The sequence below is a fragment of the Petaurus breviceps genome, unplaced genomic scaffold (assembly GCF_028583685.1).
Source record: "Petaurus breviceps papuanus isolate PSGF00001 unplaced genomic scaffold, PetGlider_PUasm1.0 189, whole genome shotgun sequence".
In the NCBI taxonomy this organism is placed as follows: Eukaryota; Metazoa; Chordata; class Mammalia; order Diprotodontia; family Petauridae; genus Petaurus; species Petaurus breviceps.
Window position 1 is genome coordinate 8074178 of NW_027185809.1, and position 10048 is coordinate 8084225.

Below are 10048 nucleotides of genomic sequence, written 5' to 3' on the forward strand. Positions count from 1 at the left end.
ATGTTATTATTATTACTATTATTTTTTACATGCCACTGGGAAATAAGATATACAGGCACTGGGGTATGGAGTATCTTGCCCTACTGGAAAGTCAGAAGGGGAATGGGGGAGGATATAGGAGAGAGCAGATTGGGGGAGGGGGTATTTAGTGGGATCACTGTTTTGGGGTTGTGGGTAGGGGGCAGACAGGGAGAAAATTTTTAACTCAAAAATCTTGTGGAAATGAATGTTGTAAATTAAAAATAAACATAAAATTAAAAAAAAGAATTTCCCCATGTTAAAAAAAATTTTTTTAAATAATTTCCCCATATTTTGGACAAATCGGTGGACTATTATTATTTGTAAAGAGCTGATGTCAAGTTTGGGGTAATCTGGATCTTATACAGGTTCCAAGTATCACACATTCATTATGCTTTGGCAATATTATCATACTGTTATATTGGAAATTGAGTTTTAAAAGTTAGACTTGACTTCAACTTAACACAGGAATGAACAGAAGGACTCCTGAAAGGTCAGGAAGGAGGAAAGATAACTGGCTTTTTTTTTTAACCTCTTGCCTAGAGGATAGGCCCTTAAGAGTATGAGTTGGTTGACCTAGATATCATAGGAGATCTATAATTTAGAACTGGAAAGGGCTTTAGAAAACATTCTTTGGGTTTAAGACAATTGGGGTTCACAGTTCTTCAAGTTCATCTTGGCTCCGCCACTTTTAGCCTGTATGACCTTAGATAAATTACCTAATCTCCCTAGGCTTCAATTTCTTCATTCCTAAAATGAGAGTGTTGGGATAGGTAATCTTCAACATCTCTACTAGATCTAAATGTATCACCTTATCTAGTCCAATTGACTTATTTTACAAATGAAGAAACTGAGAATCAAAGAAGGGAAAATCCTATCAGTGGTTAAAAGCAGAAGTAGGATTCAAACCCAAATCTTCTGACTCTAAATGCAGTGTTCTTTCCAGTAAACCATGAGGCAGGCCTCCCTTATGCCATGATGATCTGTGCTTTCATTGCATGAGGGCCAGGGTCTTGGATTCTAGCCAGTTTCAGGCATTATTTCCTGCTCTAAGGGAGTGAGCTTAAGAGCGAAACTTCCTGGTCAAGGAGGAGGCTTTTGTTCCTGTTTCAGACCCGTTTCTTCCTCAGTTTATAAGCTTGAAGATCCCACATATCATGATTGTGATATTGCTTGTCCAGCACAAACATTCTAGAGGCAAAGCTATTCTTCTAGTGAAGCTTACTCATCATTTTCTTCAAATCCGATATTATACTGTATCCCAAGTGTATCCCAAGTTTGATGTTCAGAAGTCAGCACTTGGAGAATTATTTCCTTTAACCAAAGGCAGCGGAAAAAAACACTGAATTTAGAGCAAAAATGACCTGTGTCCAAATCTATGCTTTGCCATGTTTATATGACTTTGATCCAGTTATTAACTTTTCTGAGTCTCAATTTCTTCCACTGTGATTATACTAGGTGATCTCTTCAGTCACTTCCAGCTCTAACTCATAAGAATGATCTCAGGTTTCTGCAGGAAATACCTTCATCCCAAGATATATCCACAACCATTATTATTTTTTTTTAATTCCCATGAAACCGTTGGAAGAGAGTGGCAGAGATTGTGATCCCTATTGCGGGCAGAGCAATGCCAAGTGAGAGTTCAATGACTTCATAATGGCAGAAACTTTAAGCATTTTGAGGACAGAAACTGTCATTCTTTATCTACTGCCTAGTCTGGCTTTCCTGTTTTATCTCACAATCTCTTAGTTGGAAGGGACCTCAGAAATCAGCCTATAGGTTGTAGTCCAACCTATACCTGCACATGAATTCCCTCTATTAGAAGCGTTTCTACAGCTTACTGAAAGAGCACTAGTGAGTGGCAGCCCAAGATTTTTCAAGGCAGCCCGAGTACTCTACTTTTGGATAGCTCTCGTTGTAGAGTTTTTCCTTAAGTAAGGGTGAGCTCAAATCCTCTTAAAGCTTTGGCTGGCTCAATATGTAAAGATCAGGAATGTGGTTAGGCAAGTAGGAGATACAATGACCTTGCTTCCTGGGCTTATATTGTCTATGTGGCTCTCCCGTTTTCCATGGTATATATGGGGTATTTGGGGAGGTCTAGCGCCTCTGGTATGAGGGCTTGTCAAGTCCCTTTCAGAGCTGCTCATCCACCATTGGTGTCCACTTGTTACCTATTTCTCACCTGTGACTCCAAGAGGCTGTAGCATATGCAGTGGCCAATGTCTGGACAAGAAAGGCTTAGTCCAGTTGAAGGTAATGGGTCTCAAATTCATCATGAATTAGGGAAATGTCCACCCCACGCATATGAAGATTTCCCCTGTGGAGTGGGCAGATGAGAACAATTTGTTCCAATGGCCATGAAGGTGGCAGGCATTGTGGGGTGCTCAGAGCTTGGACAGGCATTGAAGATGCCAAGGTCATCCAGTGCATGCTGGGTCATGGCTAGTCATCCCTACTTTTGTCTTGTCACTGGACTTTGATGACTCAGGGAGAGAGAGTGAAGCTTATGACTTTGTGCAACTCTGCTTCATTTAAATCCAATTCAAGTTCAAGTCAAGACATCACCTGGTCCTCTTCAAAAATGAAGGATGAACAACAGCATCTACATGGCAGAGTAGAAGAAATTTTTGGAATAGAGAAATTGAGCCACACCCAAACTCTACCCTTGTTGGGTGAATACCCCTATATAGATGATAACTAGGAATAGTGTAGACTTCATAAATTAAAGTCAGGAGGCACTGAGGAATACCCACTGTAAACTAGAGTGAAGTTTCTGACAGGCAGACTCAAGCCCTGGAAGAGGAAGTTTAGTACAAAGAAAAATAGAAACTTCAGGCTACTGGTTACTTAAGAAGAATTTCTCTAAATCGTAAAGAATTTGATTCCTGGGTAAAACTATCTCTTAGAGAGGAAAGACAATGTAGCATATTTTCTGGAAAACAACAGGTAGGCTGCTTCTTAGAGGAAAAAAAAAATTAGTAGCTTCATCTACCAGTTCCCACATAGTGTGGTTGAGGTAAGGGCTATTATTTTCTCTAAAAGCTGTTTACAAAATAAAGGAACTTTAGGACTATACCCAAATTGAGAGCTTAGGAAGACCAATTCCCCTTAAGAGGAAAAGATAGTGATTTAACTAAGAATATTGGTTAAAGAAGCTCCATTTTTGCCATAACTCTGTTTGACAGACTGTGTATGTTGTGGCTATAACATAACCAGCTGAGCAGTTTCTAAGGAGACCAATAGGGAACAGAGTCTGTTTCACCATGATACTGCCAGAAGACATTAGTGATCCTGCCACAGTGGAGGCAGGAGATGCTCTGAACACGTGTCCTGTCCACAGACGTTCCCTCTGCCTCTTTACTCCCTGGTGATAGTGCCTATTTTTGTAGACGTCTGTGACCTAAATTGATGTTTTGCTGCTACTTTCCTTAATATTCTATACTTATGCCACTTTTCTTACTATACTAAATAACCTTTGATCTGAATGAACTGTGCCCTCTGGCTGACTATTAAAGTTACACGTATGAGTAGGAGCTCATGAGCTATTTTAGAACATGTTGGGGAATCTTCATGACATTGTTTCTTTTTCTCTTAAGTTAAATCCTTCTCTCTGACTTGGGAAAGTCCCTGGAAATCTGAACTTGGGAGTTACTTTTCTTTTATTTTTTTGCATTTTAACTATAGTGAAAAACTATTGGCTTTTAATTACTTTGTGTTTTTTTAACCGACTTTTTTCTTGGGATTGTTGACAAAACCCAGGGTGTGTCCTAATCTATGGAGGCCTGGGAAGGCCAGGTGAGTTAATCAGTGATGAAACATTTATATGTTGAAGTGTGTACAGGAACTATACCAAAATCACAAATAGCTGAGCATACTAATTCCTATTCTTTTTGATCATTTATTCCCTAGGCAGCAGGAGGAAACAGCTCTTTTTGTAGGAAGAGATGTAAACAGCAAAACAAAACAAAAAAGCTGTGTCTGTGTCTGATGTTCCTGCCCCTTTTTCTCTTTCTTTTCCTCCATGGTGGCCTGGATTTGAATGTTACTTCTCTACCTCCCCATGACAGAGAAAGGACTATCTCTGGCAACATGGACTGATGGTGACTCAAAATCAACAAGTATCGCTTCTTGGCCTTTTGGCTAAGATTAAATGCAGAAGCAACAAGAAGGTGTTAGTTTGGGCTATAGGTGCAGTACAAGAAGAGCTGGATTTGAAATCAGAGGACCCAGGTACAAATTCTAGCTCTGTCTGTTACCTGTTTACAGCCTTGGCCAAGTGACTTAAAATCTTTAGGTCCCAAATTTCTTCATCTATGAGATGTGAGTGTTGGACTAGATTGCCTCTAATATCCCTTCCAGTTCCAAATCTATTAGCCTTTGAATCCCTGGATAAAAGGTATAAAAGGAAAGATCTTGTTTGACTCAAGGGAATTGTTAACTTTTCACCCACCTCAACCTTTGAACTCATGAAGAAGGCTATCATAAAGTGAAATGAGAGCTGAACTTAGAGTCAGAGGAGCTGCATTCAAATTTTAGCTCTTTCACTTATTACCTGTGTCATCCTGGGCAAGTCCTTTCACCTGGCTCAGTTTCCTTCCATGTAAAATGATAAGGTGAACCTGCCCTAATATCAAAGCTTCACCTGTGTGGCCTTGGCTAGTCACTTCACCCATTTCGATGACCTTAAGACTCCTGATCTGTAAGATGGGACAGCAGTACTATCTAACTCATGGGGTCATTGGGATCAGACCATTTTATAAACCTGAGGTGGTAAGGCTTACATGAAGCACAATCCAGTGGGTACTGGAGGGAAGGCAGATGAGACATAATTCCTCTTCTTAGAGAGCTAAAAATCCAGAAAAGTAAAAAAGGCATATATACAAAGGACTAGAAGATAAAATGATTTTTATAAGTTTTTAACAGATGTACAAGAAATTACAATGAGGGATCAAAAAAGGCTTCATGGAGGAGGTGGTGGCTTAAAATCTGAGCCTTGAAAGATTGGTTGTATTTTGATAGACAGCCAGAAGAGAGAGGGTATTTTAGATGAAGGGAATAATTCATGCAAAAATACGGCAATAAGAAATTGTAAATTATGCTCTGTGAGAGTAATTTGACCAGTTGGGTTGAAGTAGATAGCGTGTGGAGGAGAATATTGAGAGATGAAGTTGGAAAGGTAGATTGAGTCCAGATCATGTATAATGAAGCTCTTGAATGAACTTTATCCATTGAAACTACTGAAAGATTTTGAGTCAGAGCAGGGGAGGGGAGTAGAATAATGATTGAATGTGAATTTGAGTAAGTTCAACCTGTTATCTATCTATCTATATATATACATACATACACACATGCATGTACATACACATTTATGCATATGCATTCAATACACACACATATATGAATGCATACACACATATGTTGTTGTTCTTCTTTGTTTTGAAAGGGACCACTGATATCACAGGGTGATGTCTCGACTTGGTGAGTTGGACATGAGGCAGAGACTCACTCTCTCATCCCGTCATCAAAATCCAGTGGCAAGACAAAAGTCAGACTGACTGGTGATAGCCCCAGATATGGTGGATGGGCATCTTCTGTGTGTGAACATGCTCTAAGCACTCCACGGTGCCTGCTTCAGTGGCCTGCATGGCTGGTGGAATTAAATTACTCCCATTTGCCCATTACACCAGGGGTGAGGATTTGCCAAGGGCAAGCTCATCCAGGGCTGTTCATCCACCTTTGGTGTCCACCTGTCGCCCAATTCTCACCTGTGGCTCTAAGAAACTGCAGCATGCGCAGTGGCCATATCCTGGTTAAAAAAAAAAAAGGCTAAACCAAGTAGAGAGTAACTGACAGACCTCAAACATGTCAGTCGGGGAGGGGGATGTCTACCCCAAGAATGTGAAGATATAATCAAGAATATAATAAAAATATATTAGACACATATGTCTATATGCATTGGAATGAGGAGGCAGCCGGTGAAGAGACCTATTAGGAAGCTATCATGGTAATCCTCTTGTTCTGTGCATTATTGAAGAGACTGAATGAACTAAAACTGAACTGAGTGAGATGCAGTGCAAACTTCCTAGGATATATTTTTTGGGTTAAAGTATGTTCATTTCCCTTGACAGTTTACATAGCACTCTTGTTTGATCACTCAGAAAAACAATGTGGCCTGTTGAAAGTCCCGCAGAGAGCAATGATTATAGAAGGTTCATGAAATGATAGTTCAGAACTCCAGCAATAACTGCTTGAACCTCCTTCAGGTAGATGCACACTGTATGCTTAAGGCCTTGTGTGTGGTGGACAGAGCTCTGGACCTGGAGTCAGGCTAGACCTAGGTTCCAATCCTGGCTCAGATACTTACTGTGCGATCCTGAATAAGTCACCAAACCTCTTCACAACCTGTTTCCTCATCTGTAAAAATGAAAATACTAATAGCACCTACCTCACAGGGTTTTTGTGAGGCTCAAATGAAATAAAACAAGTGTTGTATGCCCATCAAAGAATTTTTTAAGAGAGAAAAAGAGGCCTAATAACAGTGATTCCTTCATTTGATTCAATTGTTATTTCTGTAGCCTCGGGTTGCTTTTAATTTCTAACCATATTTAGTAGGTAAACATTTATTCAACAACTACTGTATACAGAACCTTGTGTAAGCATTTAGGGGATGGATAGACAATGTCCTTCCAGAAAAACAACCAAATACATTCTGTCCCTATAGTCAAGGAGTTTATTAAGGCCCATCTCCTCCTTCCTTAATAGCTCCCCTACTTCCTGACCTCTCCTTTTTTTTACTGGTCTCTACCACAACTTTAGCACCATCATTAAACAGAATTAAGAGAAAAAACAGCAATAATAACAATAGTTCACATTTATATGGTGCTTTAAGGCTTAAAAAGAACTTTGCATTTATTATTTCATTTGAACCTTATAACAACCCTGTAAGTGAGATGCTATCATTATCTTCATTTTACAGATGAGGAGATTAAGTGATTTATCCAAGATAACACAGCGAGTATCTGAAGCAGGATTAGAACCTAGGTCTCTCTGACTCCAAATCCAGGTATCTATCCACCATGCCACTTAGCACAAGGCCTTGGGGACATAGCATATGTTTAATAAGTCGCATTGAACTGTGCCAGGGTATAACAAGGATGGCAGGACTGCCCTAGAACAGCGAAGGTGAACATCTCAAGAAAACACACCCAAAACAGGCATGGTAACCTCCAGCAAAGTGCAGCCAGAATGAGATAATTACAGTCTTTGCCCAAGTCCAGAGTCAACTAGTTACGGCACTGGAGCTGAATATCGTCATGGGTTGTCTATCAACCCAAGTTTCCTCATCTGTAAAATAGGGATAATAGCGCCTGAAGACCAAATGAGATAACATACAGAGAGAGTGCTTTGTAAAGCACTATGTAAATATAAAGGTACTACATTAACATTTTTATTAATCAGGAGCTATGAAGTCAAGGCAATATGCCTTACCTGTTACTTGCTTGACTCTTTTTTTTTTCTTTAGCAAATATATTGGAGCCTTTGTCTCGCTAGTTTGGGGAGAGTTTTTTGTTTTGCTTCATCATTTAGTGTGTTTTATTACATATACTGTACCATGACATATTTCAAGGAAACTAGTTGGTGTAGTGGGTAATGTTGGGCCTGGGGTCAGGAAGACTACCGAAGAATTCACATCTGACCTCAGACATTTCCTAGCTATGTGACCCTGGGCAAGTCATTCAACCTCTGTTTGCCTCAGTTTCCTCAAATGTAAAATGGGGATAATCATAGTACCTACATCTCAGGGTTATTGTGCAGTCTAAATGGGACAATATTTGTGAGTGCTTAGCCCGGTGCCTGCTGCTGGTCATCTGGACCTCTCAGTGCTTTCAGACCTCTTGAGCCTAGAGGTAGCTAGCCTTCAGATCAGGAAACATCCAGCTCGAAATTATCGGTTAGTCAGCTGAAAGCAGAGAAAGAAACACAAAACAGAAGAGATAGCCAACACTTTGAAATATAGTCTTAGGCTCATCAAGACACTACCATGTGAGAGCAACTGTCCTAGCTTTTTGAGGAGGGGGAGAGAGGAAGTATCCTCTCCTTCAAAGAAAGTCTAAAAATTGGAGTCCCAAACCACATGTTCAAAAGAAAGGGATAAAAGAGGGAGAACAGAAACTGTCTCTCCCATTAAAGTCTACTGAGTGGGCAAGCCTTGCTGTTCAGTTGCAAATCCTTTTTGACACAGCCCTCCTTTCTGGGGTGGGTCAGAGGGAGGTGACACATAGGGACGAATCAGAAGCCTGAGATGATGCATGTCTGTTATCCGTGGGCACACTGAAAAGGGCCAGGGCAGGTGTGTTACCAGATGGGGCCTCTAGCTCCAGGGATAGCTCATCTGGTCAGGGAAGGGGCCCAGTTCTTGAAGGTGTACCCACTGTTATAATAGGATCAGCTATTTAGGATTGTGGGGAGGGGGGAGGGGACCTTTATGGTCATTGCTTCCCATCTTTGTATTTTACAGATAAAGAAACTAAATCTCAGAGAAATTCAGTGACTTCCATGGTCACACAACTAGTAAGTGTCAAAGGCTGGATTCGAACCTACATCTTCGTGACTCAGAGTCTTAGCTACCATGTTAAGTCTTGTCTCTTTGACTTTTAAGTCTTTTAAAAAATTTTTAATTTTTTAAAATTAGACATTAGGCCTCTTGTCACTTTTCATTCTCAAATTGTCATTCCCATAGTTTGTATCTCTCTTCATTTGGCAGAAGTCAGGCAATGGAGGTCAGGAATATAATGTGAGCTCTTGAGGGCCTGGAAGTCCAGCTTAATCCACTCAGATGTCCCAGTGTTGATTGCTACTGCCCCCATCGAACATCTATCTGGGATCTTGAGCCAGCCCTGGCTTCCTTGGCCTCCTTGAAACACCTTAAGACCCTAAAACGATTTGAGTAGCCACTCTGTTAGATCCAAAGCCATCATTAAACCGTTTGGGTGCATCCTGCATTCTCTGTCTCTCTCTCCATTCCCCACCCTCTTTCCCTCTTTTTTCTTTCTCTGTCTCTTTCTATCTCTATTTCTCTGTGTGTCTCTTTCTGTCTGTCTCTTTCATTCTCTCTCAGAAACATTTTCCGTGAGCACTTCGTCACAAGGCAAAAGTTTCAGATTCTCCCTGTCTGACTCATAGGAGGCAAACATTTCTCTGCAGGAAGTTACCCTGCTGTGCCCTTCTGGCTGGTTGGCCGTTTCTCTACAGACTTTATACTTTGCATCAAAAGCTATGGTGTTTTGTGGATTCCAGCATAATCATATGTGTGGGGTTTGTTCCTTATTTGAACCGATGTGTGACTATAAAACAAAAGAAGGGGGAGTTATTTTTTCAGATCGATTTTTCCTCTCCATAGAATGAAAGCTGTCCCAGCTTTGAAACATTTACCAGCTCTAAAGAGAGATAATAACTTCCCTCTTCTCTGCCTAGTCAGTCTCCGGGAGGGCCCGCATGTTTCTAATCAGCTCTGAATGGGACCCGAGCTGTAGGTTGAATTTCACTTTAATCCATCTTTGAGTTAAGGTGAAAGGTAAGAGGGGATCACAGTCCCACAAACAGAGCAGAGTTAATTAAATTTTCCCTTTCTTCTTTAAGACCTGGGGCTTCATTTTCTCCTGCTGAGTCTCAGATGGGCCCTCTGAGCCAGAACCATACGTTACCTGTACATGCCTTTGTAGAGGCAACATGATGTTGTGGAGAGAGCACTGGACTTGGATTTAGAAAGACCCGTGTGAGTCCTGGCCCGCTCTTTTACTAGATATGTGAGCGCAGGCAATCATTTGGCCTCTTTGAGACTTAGTTTCTTTATCTGTAAAGTGAGGATAATGATATACCATTGTACCTACTTCACAGGGCTCTTGTTAGGAAGGTGTTGTACAAACTGTAAAGCTGCGGCACTAAACTCAAATAGCAAAGGATCCTGTGGGCAGTATATTGACTTAGAAAATCACAAATTAACATTATCTAAGTGATATTGTTTGTTGGT